The sequence below is a fragment of the Elephantulus edwardii genome, unplaced genomic scaffold (genome assembly GCF_000299155.1).
Source record: "Elephantulus edwardii isolate Elephantulus edwardi_28Jun2011 unplaced genomic scaffold, EleEdw1.0 scaffold00018, whole genome shotgun sequence".
Lineage (NCBI taxonomy): Eukaryota > Metazoa > Chordata > Mammalia > Macroscelidea > Macroscelididae > Elephantulus > Elephantulus edwardii.
The window spans coordinates 10,732,966-10,745,839 of NW_006399768.1; positions in this window are offsets into that span (position 1 = coordinate 10,732,966).

Genomic DNA, 12,874 nt, shown 5'->3' on the forward strand with positions numbered 1-12,874 from the left:
AGAATAAGGCCCCAGGAATTGAAGGCATACCAATCGACATATTTCAACTAACAGATGCTGCTCTACATGTGCTCACCATGTTGTGCCAAGAAATCTGGGGAACAACCACTTGGCCAACTGACTGGAAGAGATCTATATTTGTCCCCATTCGAAAGAAAGGTGATTCCATAGAGCGTGGAAATTATGGAACAACATCATTACTATCACATGCAAGCAAGATTCTACTGAAGATTATCCAAAAATGACTGGAATGGCACAGCAACCAGAAGTGTAGGCTGGGTTTAGGAGGGGTCATGGAACTAGGGATATTATAGCTAATGTTAAATGAATCTTGGCAGAAAGCAAAGTGTACCAGATGAATGTCTATCTTTGTTTCACTGATTACACAAAGGCATTTGACGGTGTGAATCATAGCAAAATGGGAATCCCAGAACACTTGTTTGTGCTAATGAGAAAACTATACTTGGACCAGTACAGTCATCAGAACAGAGCAGGGAAACACTGCATGGTTCAAAATTGAAAAGGGTGTACACCAAGGCTGCATCCTATCTCCATAACTTTTCAATCTTTACGCAGAACAGATTATCCGGGAGGCTGATGACGCAACCCTGCGTGTTGAAACTGAGGAGGACCTGAAGCACTTGCTGTGGAAGGTCAGGGACTGCAGTCTTCAGTAAGGATTGAGGCTCAATATCAAGAAAACAAAGATTCTCACCACTGGGCCAACTGGCAGCATCATAATTGTTGGTGAAGAGATTGAGATTGTTTGCAGTTTTGGTTTGCTTGGCTCCATAGTCAACACTCTTGGCATCAACAGCCAGGAAATTAAAAGACGTGTTGATTGTGGGGCCAAACAAACAAAAGCTGTCAACAATCTCAATCTCTTCACCATCAGTCATGATGCTGCCAATCAGCCCAATGGTGAGAATCTTTGTTTTTTTGATGTTGAGCTTCAATCCATATGGAAGGCTGCAGTACTCGACCTTCTGCAGCCACCGTTTCATGCCCTCCTCAGTTCCAGCAAGGAGGGTTGTGTCATCTGCATAAGACAGATTGTTGATGAATCTTCCTTCAATCTTAATGCCACATTTCTCCTCATAGAGCCCAGCCTCCCAGAAAATCTGTTCTTCATATATATTATGAAAAGGTATAGAGATAGGACAGATCCGTGGCATACATCCTTCCCAATTTTGAAAAATACAGTGTTTCTTTGCTTTGTTCTGATGACTGTCTCTTGGTTCAAGTATAGGTTTTGCATAATCACAATCAAGTGCTCTGGGATTCCCACTTTGCAATTACTTGCTATGCATCAGAAAGTTGGACAATGACTAAGGATGACAGAAGGAGAATTGATTGCTTTGAGCTATATGCTGTTGGAGAAGAGTATTGACTATAACATGGACTGATAGGATAACACACAAGTTCATCCTGGAGAGGGTGAAACTGGGATGCTTCTTGGAGACAAGGATCCTGAAACTTTGTCTGACTTGCTTTGGACATGTTGCAAGGAGGGACCAGTCCTTGGAGATGGACATCAGGTTTGGGAAAATGGAGGGATAGTACAAGAGAGGAAGACTGTCAATGAGATGGATAGATTCAGTGAGTGGGGTAGTGGGGGTAGGTGTGTCAGAGATAATAAGATTGGCACAGGATAGAACAGAGATTAGGACTGTTGTCATAGGGTCGCAATGAGTTGCAAACAACTGTACAGCACATAACAAAAACAACAAAATCTCTTTTACATACTTCACTTAGACCATCCTCATTCCTTATTCAGAAAGCAAGCTTCTTAGTTAATTATAGTCATCCATGAAATAAGAGATCAATGTTTCCTTCAGTAGTTCCAGGTAGAGTCTGATTTCACACAATCAATATGTTTATCATGAACATAATAAAACTTGTGGAGAACAGGGCAGATTAGCAAAAATATTTTTATCTGACTGTGTGGTGTTTGCTTAAATGGTGGCTTTTCTAGCCATCCATTACCTTAGCACCCTCTGATATCCAGCTACCTTAACTGCAGATACATGGTCTTGTAAATCATCAATAGACATGGGACTAGGATAAGAAAGAGAGTGTTACCCAGACTGAGCAGCAAGACTTGAGGGAGACTGGAGCAAAATCTTAGTGAGAGCAAGATCAGATAGACACCCTGGTGAGAGGGAAACCCTGTGACGAGAGTGGTGGAAAGTTTGTGTAGAGACTGTGGCATTGCTATGAAGAGACTATGGCAAGGTGTTACATGAGGCTTCTCGTATCTGTGCTGGCCACAGTTAAAAGTCTTGTTTGCCAGATACTTGTAAGAGAAGCAAACTTAAAACTGCTCTGAGGTAAACCTTACTGCATAGATTATTGAGAAACCAGAGGCTTCTAGAATTTGGGGTTTTTATTATTATTATTATTAATTTTAATGAAAATTTACAGAGACTTTGGATTTCCATTCATTCATTCATTCATTCATTCATGTTAGATTATTGTGAATTCCAGGTCTCTTTCATTGCCTATCAATTAATCTCCAAATCTTGAAAGCTAACTCATCACTCTACTTTGTATTTCATTTATTAATTGAATTTTTGTTAGCTCTCTATTGACTACAACTCATAGCAACATAATGAACAACAGACCTGAACTCTGGCCTATTCTGTGCCATCCTCACAATTTCTGATATGCATGGGCCTATTGTGGTAGTCACTATTGTCAGTCCATTTTTTTGAAGGTATATTTCTTTCTCTGAACTTCTGCCTTTCCCAGCATGATGTCTTTTTACAAGGATTGATCTCTCCTGAGAACATACCCTAAGTATATGAGAAAAACTTTCATCAACCTTGCCGTTAAGTAACACCATTTGTCAAAAACTTTTACAAAGAGTTATCTATCTACATGACATATTATACATATACATGTTATATATTGTTATCATCATTTAATAGCATAATATAATGCTATATAATGGTAATAATGTTTCTGTTGTTATTAGGTACTGTCAAGTTCAGTATGATTCATAGTGATCCTATGAAAAGCCAATCTGAAACTTGCTTATCCTGGGCCATATTCTCAATCTTTGAGACACTATACCGATTGCTGAAGTCAGAGTGTCAATTCATCTCATTGGGGTTCTTCCTATCTTTCTCTGATGCTCCATCTTTCCATGGATAATGTCCCTTTCCAAGGAATAGCCTCAGCTAGATGCATGTGCAAAGTATGAATGATAAAAGTAACTTCGTCATCATTGTCTCCAAGGAACACTAGGGCTGCACTATTTCTGAGACATATCTGTTTGTTCTTTGGACAATCCATGGGATATTTATTACTCTTTTCCAGCACCAAACTCAGAGGTATAAATCCTTTTTCTGTCATTCTTGTTCATTGTCTAGCTCTCTGATGCAGGTTATCACCTTAGTCCTCAAATTGGCATCATTGCTCTTCAGTATTTTGGAGAGGTCCCTGATAGCAGGTTTGTCTAATGCAATACATCTCCTGGTCCCTAACTGCTGGTTCCACTGGTTTTGATTGCTGATTCAAGCGAGATTAAATCATTAACAGCTTCAATCTTTTCTCCATCTATCATAATATTGATTCTTGGTCCTGTGGTGAGGATCTTTTTCTTCTTCAGGTTAAGATGTAATAAATATCAAAGGCTGTAGATCTTGATCTTCTACAGCAAGTATATTATAACTTCCTCATTTTCAGCAAGCAAAGTTGTGTCAGCAAACAAAGCAGATTGTCGATGAATCTTCCTCCAATTCTGTAGCCACCATTCTCTTTATAAAGTCCAGCTTCATGAATTATTTGCCTAGCATACAGATTGAACAGGCATGGAGAAAGGATACAATCCTAGTTGTAGTTGTTGTTTGATGCCATCGAGTCGTAGAAGACTCATAGCGACCCTATGAACGAACAGCCTGAGCACTGTCCGTACACAGAGTTTCCGGAGGCAAGCCATTTCAGAAGTGGATGCCGCTTCTGCTTCCAGACAATCCTAGTGCACACATTTTTATTTATTTTTATTTTTACTTCTTTACCATAGGATTCCATATAAAAATCACAACAGTAAATAGTCCTGGTTTATTCATGCATTATACTCAATAGGAGGAAAGGACAAGTGGTGGTTATCTGAACCCAGATTATCTGAACCCTTAAGCTTCCAAACAAGCACTGTCCAAAAGAGATATAATGTAAGCCAAAAATGTGAGCCACAAAGTTAATTTTCAGTGTTCTAGAAGCCAACTTTTAAAAAGTAACAGGAACATATGAAATTAATTTGAACAATTTATTTTCTTTTATCCTCCAGTATGTCCAAAATATTTTTAATCTGAAATCAGCATAACAATGATTAATTGGGTCTTCAACACATAATTCCCAAACATGCAGTGCTACCCTGCTCTGTTCGCACAACAGCCTCCTATTTCAAGTATATCAGTTTCACATAAGCACGATAAAGTGCTCTAGGTTTCCCATTACTTTCAGTCACAGGCACAACTCTCTTCATGATCCACACAGTCAAATGCCTTTGCAGAACAGATCCAAGTCTTGAGTTGCAATACTTAAGGATGCTGTGAGTAGAATGTTGAATGACCCAAAACATACAAAAAAGAAGATGGAAGGATTACACAGAGGCACTATATCAAGAAGAATTGGCTGACATAGAAGAATTTCAGGAGACAACATATGATCAAAAGCCTGTGGCGATGAAGGAATAAGTTCAGGCTACTTGTAAGGAATTAAAAATAAGTCCCCAGGAATTGATGGAATACCAATTGATATATTTCAACAAAAATGCTGCCTTGGTCACACTTACTAGGTTATGACAAGAAATCTGGAAGACAACCACCTGGCCAACTGACTGGAAGAGATCCGTACTTTTTCCTTTTAAAAAAGGGGGGAACCAAAGAATATGGAAATTATTGAAAAATATCATTAACATCACACGCAAGCAAGAGCCTGCTGAAAATTATCCAAAAACAACTGGAACAGCACATCAGTAGAGAACTACTTTGCAGACTGGGTTTAAAAAAGAGACCATGGCACAAGGGACATTATAGCCAATGTTCAATGAATCTTAGCTGAAAGCAGAGATTAACAGTTTCATCTTGGTTGACTCCATAATCAACTGTTGGTACCAGCAGCCAGGAAATCAACAGGCATATTGTATTAAAAAATGTGGTGTCAGGGACCTGTCCAGAGTATCAAAGAGCAATCATGTCAGTCTGGAGACAAAAGTGCACCTAATCCAGGCCATAATCTTCACAGTTACATGCTATACATCAGAGAGCTGTACAATGATTAAAATAATTAATGAATAAGGAGGGTAAAATTAGAATCAATGCCTTTAATTGTGGTGCTGGAGAAACATATTGAATATATAATGGACTGCTAAGAGAACAAACACATTAGTCCTGAAGAGAGTGAAACCATGCTGATCCTTTGAGGCAAGTTCTTTGAAGCTCTGCCTGACATACTTTGGACATGCTGCAAGGGACATTATGCTTAGGAGGATGGACGTACAGTTAAAAAGAGAAAGACCCTGGATAAGATGGCCTGGAGTAATGGGGGGATGTGTGTCAGAGTCAATGAAATTGCCGCAAGATAGAGAAGAGTTCAGGGATTTGTACACAAAATTGAGAAGAAAAGGAATTTCAGATCATTTCATTATGCTCTTATAAAACCTTTGCATAGTCAATGAAACACAGATAGATATCCCTCTGGGACTCCCTGCTTTCTGCCAAGATCCATATGATATTGGCAATAATGTCTGTATTGCTATGACCTCTTCTCAACCAAGCTTGTATTTATGGTACTTCTCTGTCAGTATACTGTTCCAATAATTTCTGGATAATTTTCAGCAGGATTGTGCTTGTGTGCAATATTAATTATATTGTTTGGTAATTTCCACACTCAACTTTTTTGGTATAGGACTAAATATGGATCTCTGGCTAGCTAGTTGTCCTCCAGATTTCTTGGCAAAACCTGGTGAAGACATCCAGGACAGCATCTGTTTGTTGAACTATGTCAATTGATATTATAGCAATTCTTGGAGCTTTATTTTTTTGTCAAGTCCTTCATAGTAGCTTGAACTTTCTCCTTCATCACCATTGCCTCTTGGTCATAATGTTGTTTCTTGAAATTCTTCTATGTCCATTATTTCTTTTTGGTACAGTGACTCTGTATGCTCCTTCTACCTTCTTTTAATGCTTCCTGAATCATTCAATATTCTATCCGTAGCATCCTTAATTATTGTAACTCAAGGTTTGAATTTGTTCTTTCATTCCTTCAGCTCAAGAAATACCCAGTGAGTTCAGCCTTTTTTTAATGTTCAGACTCCAGTTCTTTGCACATTCACAACAAATTGTAGTTAACCTTGAGGAGAATGGGAATTTCAGAACACTTGATTGCGCTTATGTGAAACCTATACTTGGACCAGGAAGCAGGCCTCAGAACACAGTAGGGAAATACTGCATTATTCAAAATCAGGAAGGGAGTGCATCAGGGATTCAGCGATGCATCCTGTCTCCCTCCATACCTTTTCAATCTATATGCAGAACAGATCATTTGGGAGGCTGGGCTTTTATGAGGAGGATGTGGCATCAGGTTTGGAGGAAGACTTATCAATAATCGGCATTATGCAAATAATACAACTTTGTTTGCTAAAAACTGAGGAGGACCTGAAGCAATTGCTGCAAAAGGTCAAGGACTGCAGTCTTCAATATGATTTGTAGTTCTACTCAAGAAGACACATATTCTCACCACTGGGCAAACTGGAAGAACCATGATGGATGGAGAAGAGATTAAAGTTGTTAACAGTTATAGCTTACTCCACAATCAACATTCTTGGCACAAGCAGTCAGTAAATCAAAAGATTAATTTCATTAGGTAAATCTAGTGCCAGGGACCTTTCCAGAATACTGAGCAAGGATGTCAGTCTAGAGATTAAGGTATGCCTCACCCAGGCTATGGTCTTTGTAATTACTTTCTATGCAACAAAGAGCTGGATAGTTGACTAAGGCAAACAGAATAAGAATTTATGCCTTTGTGTTGTGGTGCAGAAGAAGAGTCTTAGACTTATCATGGGCTATGAAGAAAACAAATATATATGTCTTGGAGAGAGTGAAATCTAGTTTCTCCTTGGAGGCTAGGATTTTGAAGCTCCATCTCACATGCTTTAGGCTGTGGCCATGAGGGACTGATCCTTGGAGAAGGACATTATGCTCAAAAGTGTGGAGCGATAGTGCATGAAAGGGAGAGCCCGGATGAGATGGACTGAAACAGTAACTAGGGCAATGTGGGTAGGTATGTTGGAATCAGTGAGACTAGCTCAGGACAGGGCAGGCTTCAGAGTTGTTGTACATAGGGTCGCTATGAGTTGTAGATGACTCAACAGCATATAACAACAACTTATGAAACCTGTACCTAGACCAAGAAACTGTTGTCTAAATGGAGCAGAGGAACATTACATGTTTAAAAATTAAGAAAGTAATGCATCAGGACTGTATCTTTTTTCCATATCCATTCAATCTGAATGCTAAACAAAATAATTCAAGAAGATGAAGGTAAATTTGGCATTAGAGAATTAGAGGAAGACTCTTCAACAACATGCATACATTATGCGGATGACACAACTTTACTTGCTGAAAGTGAAGAAGATTTGACGTGCTTGCTACTGAGTATCAAAGACAACAGCTTTAAATATAGATTGTTGTTATTGTTATGTGCCGTGGGGTTGATTAGGACTCATTGCAAACTTATACACAATAGCTCTGAATCCTACTCTATCCTAAGCCAATCTCATTGTCTCTTACACATCTTCCCTTATTACCCCAATTATTGTGTGAAACAATGTCATCAACGGTCTTCCTCTCCTATGCTGTCTCTCAACAATCCCATGCATGATATCCTTCACCAAGGACTAAGGTTCCTCCAGGCTATATAATGAAAGTATGTGAGACAAAGTCTATATGCGGATTACATTTCAACATCAAGAAGACAAAAATTCTCACCACTTATCTGACAGGCAGCATAATGATGATATTGATATTGTAATTTGCCATCGAGTCTATTGCAATTTATAGGGACCTTATGTATAATAGCTCACTTACTCAGTCTCACTTACTCTGACACACTTATCCCCATTACTTCAGTTACTATGTCAATCTATCTTATGGGGGTCTTCCTCTCCTGTGCTATCTTTGCATTCTTCCTATAATGTTGTCCTTGTCCAAGGACTGGTCCCTCCTGGCCAAGAGCTCAAAGTTTATGAGATGGAGTTTCAAAATCCTTGCCTCCAAGGAGAAACTTGGTTTCACCCTCTCCAAGACAGACCTATTTGTTTTCTTGTCAGTCCATGGAATGTTCAAGACTCTTCCCATCACCACTACTCAAGGGCATCGATTCCTCTTCTGTCCAGCTTTCTGATACACAGCAAGTATTGTGAAGCATGACCTGCATCAGGCATACCTTAATCTCTAGACTGACATTACGGCTTTTTTGTACTTTGGAGTGGTCCCTGACAGTAGATTTCCTCATGCAATTCATAGGTTAATTCCCTGACTGCTGGTGCCAAGAGTGTTGATTTGCTAAGAGCAAAACAAGCTGAAATTCTTGACAATTTCAATTTCTTCTCCATTTATCATGGTGCTTCCAATTGGTTGAGTGATTAGAATCTTTGTTTTCTTGATGTTGAGCGTCAATCTATATTTAAGACTGCATTTTTTTTTCACCTTAAGCAGTAAGCACTTCTGATCCTCTGCAGTTTTAGCAAGCCAGATTGTATCACCTTCATAACACAGGTTGTTGTTGAGTCTTCCTACAATTCTAATACCACATTCTTTTTCATAAAGTCCAGCTTCCTGAGTGATCTGTTCCACATATAGATTGAAAATATATGGAGACAGGACATATCTCTGATGCCTTTCTTTCATAATTTTGAACCATACAGTGTTTCCTTACTTTTTTCCTGAAGACTGCATAACGGTAGATGGTGAGGGCTAGTTGCAATATCCAGTTTCATCTTACTTGGATCCACAATCATTATCCTTGTTTCCAGCAGTTAGGAAACCAGGACACATATTGCATTGGGAAAGACCGTTGTCAAAGATTTCTCCAAAACACTTACACCAGTTTAAATACTATGGTGTTCTTGATTCAGGCCATGGTCTTGTGATCCGTATCCTCAATATCCAATGGATTGTAAAAAGAACAAATTGGTATGTCTTAAATAAAGTACAACCAAAATGCTCCTTGAGACAAAGATGACAAAACTTCCTTTTACACACTTTAGATAATGCTATTAGGATTCCTTCAAAAAGCATATCAGGCTTGGAAAGGTGGATGATTAGCAAAGGAGTGGATTGAAGAGTTAGATAGGTAGTAAATCCAGCTATGGGCTCAAGTATTTCAGAGATGATAAGGATAGCATAGCATAGGACAGAGTTTAAAGTTGTTATTTACAGGGCCACTATAAGTCACATTTGTCTAAATGGCACCTAGTAACCACAACATAACACATTATCTTTGATTAGTTTTGTCCTCTCTTTCATGTACTATTTCTCAAGGAGTTTACACTGATGACTTGGCATACCCAGTTCACAGCTCCCCCCCCCCCCTTTTTACCTAATTTTAATGGTTTTGGGGCTAATCAGCTCACATCTTAATCTCCATTTCCTGGACTTCTCCACTTGAAAAGAGTTTTCTCTCTTCACCTTTAGTCACTCTCACCCCAGATCATACCATAGGCATTGCATTCAAATGAAACTATTCTACTTTTGAAATCTCACCACTTTCACTCTGACCACATCTTTGTGTTTTGTTCAGTTCCTCCCTCAATCTTGCTCTTTGGTCACATTCAGGGCCACAGCTCTCCCCTCTGTTTTCTGTCTTAGATTCCCTTCTCAATAGTCATATTTATTTACTGAGCACGGACAGAACAAGACAAAAAGTACTATCTGAGAATTGACTATGATTCAGAATTTGTACGGGACTGAAAGTTGTCTCATTGTTGTTAACTTGATTCTAATGTATAGTTGTTGTTGTTGTGTGTTGATTTGGAATCAAATCATACCTGACCCTCTAGTGGGTTTTCAGAATCAGTAAATCACACAGGAGGAGACTGCTTATATTTCTTTTGTGGAGCAACTGAATGATTCAAACCACATACCTTTGGGATTGCAGTACAGCTTCTTTTCACTAGACCAGAGCTCCCTAAATGTTAGTAAAATTGTCTTTTAGGCTTTCTAAGACTGTAAGTCTCTATGGACAGATTTCCAATCTGTCATCCATAGAGTGACTAGTAGGCTCAAACCATTAAATTTTAGGTTATTATTTAAGTGCATTAACCATTGTGCCATCAGAACTCCAACAGAAACAACTCCAGAAAGAACTAAACAAAATGATAGCACTAAAACATTACCTCTCAATAATTACATTGAATGTGAATGGTTTAAATGCATCAGTGACGAGTAAAAGAATAGCAGATAGGATAAAAACAACAAAACCTATCAATGTAAAAATAGAAGATAAAGAAAGATTAAAAATAAAAGAATGGGGAAAACATACCAAACAAATGCCAAAATGAAAAAAAGCAGGAGTAGCAGTATTAATCTCTGATAAAATATATTTCAATGACAAACCATCACAAAGGACAATGAAGGGCACTATATGATGCTTAAAGTATCAATAGAACAAGAAGACATAACAATAATAAATACCTATGCATCAAATGCATTTAGTGGTCAGTTTCAGGCTTCTTCCAGTTCGGGAACATAACTGGAGCAGCTGGATTCTACAAAGGTGTGTTTCCTGTTTGGCTAAGTCTTGAGTGAGGCTGTAGCTCACAATTTGGTATGAGCTGATTGGATTTAGTCTCATATTTAAAAAAGATATTTGTTGCCAGCCTGGTGCTGCTTCCAGTTGGGGAAGATGAGTGAAACAGCTGAATTCTACAAAGGTGTGTTTTCTGCTTTGGCTGAGGCTTGGGTGGGATTGTTGCTCCCAAATGGGTATGAGATGACTGGATTTAACCTTATATTTAAAAAGGAATTTGGGCCCTCAGGCCTGCAGCCCTTGGGTCTGGTTTTAACTATTTTCTGTCAAACCTTCTAAGTAGTATAGCACTGGTCTGTCAATTTACTGTACAGAGATAACTCATGGTTTCTGTGATGGTAAACAATGTGGCACAAATGTGTCAAATGTGATAATGGCTACACTTGGTGGTCGGTGTTTGGTAGACCTCGCAAATTAAAACAGACTTGGAAGCAGGAGTGGCATCCACTTCCAAATTAGCTTGCCTCCGGAAACTCTATGAACTTAGAGAAAATGACAAGAGCTATGTATGTTCAGGATTTTATTCATAGGGTCACTATGAGTTGTCTATGACTCAATGGCACTTAACAAAAACAACAATAATAACAGTGACATTAATCTAAGATAAAGTAGGTTTTAGCATAAAAACTATCACAACGGACAAGGAAGTTCACTATATAATGTTTAAAGGGTCAGTAGAATAAGAGGACATAACCATAATAAATATCTATGTACCAAATGTTAACGCTGCAAAATACACCAAGCAAACATTAACAGAACTGAAAAAAAAAAAGACATCACCACAATAATAGTTGGAAACTTCAATACACTAACCTCAAGAAAAGAGAACTATCGGAAAAAAAGACAACAGTGACGCTGAAGAATTAAACCACATAATCAACCGACTAAATTTCAAATATATATACAGACTAATGCACTCCCCAAAAGCTGAGTATACATTCTTCTCTAAAATGCACAGAACATTTTCCAGAGTAGATCATATTTCAGTTCAAAGAGCAAGCACCAATAAATTTTTTTAAAAACCCAACATAGAAATAATATAAGGCATTATCTCAGACTAAAATGCTACAAAATTAGAAATCAATAGCAATAAGAGGATGAATGAGAAAAATAAAGTGCATCTTGAAGCTGAACATCTCCCTGCATAAATATGTTGGTGAAAGAAGAAATAAAAAATGAAATTAAATAGTTGCTTGAAACAAATATAATGAAAACACCACTTAAAACCAAAACAAAAAAAAAAACCTCCCACAACAAAACATCTCTGAGAAACAGCCAAAGTGCTAATCAGAGGTCATTTATAGCAGCAAGCAAACACATCAAAAGAGTAGAAAAAATTATAACTAAATTTTTAACCCAACATCTCTAACAAGTTGGAAAAGAACAGCAAGGAAACTCATCAACCTTAGAAAAAATGAAATTATAAAATTAGAGCAGAAAGAAATGAAATATAAAACAGCAAAACAACTGAAATCATAAATAAGACCAGTAGTTGTCTCTTTGAAAAGGTCTAGCAAAACTAGAAAAAGAAAAGTTATACATAATCCAAATAAAAGGGACAATGTCACAATAGAACCAACTGAAATAAAAAGTTAGGGAATGTAATATTATGAAAAACTGTACTCAAACAAATATGAAAACCTAGAGTAAATAGACAAATAATTAATAACACACAACGTACCTAAATTGGAAGAGACTGACATAGAATATACGAATGCACGCATTACAACTTTCAACATAAAAAAGCCCTGTATCAGATGGTTTTCCTAGTGAATTTTTATAACCACTCAGAGAAGAACTGCCACCAATTATACATAAAGCATTTAAGAGAATAGAAAAAAAAAAAAAGAAAGAAATAATTCTTGCAGACCTAACCTATGATGCAAACATATCCTTGATACCAAACTCAGGTAAAGACAACACCAAAATAGAAAACTGCAGAAAATATCTCTCATGAGAATGTTGTTCTTATGTGCCATCGAGTCGTTTCCGACTCATAGCGACCCTATGCATAACAGCTCTAAACCCTGCTCTATCCTGCGCCAACCGCACCGCCTCT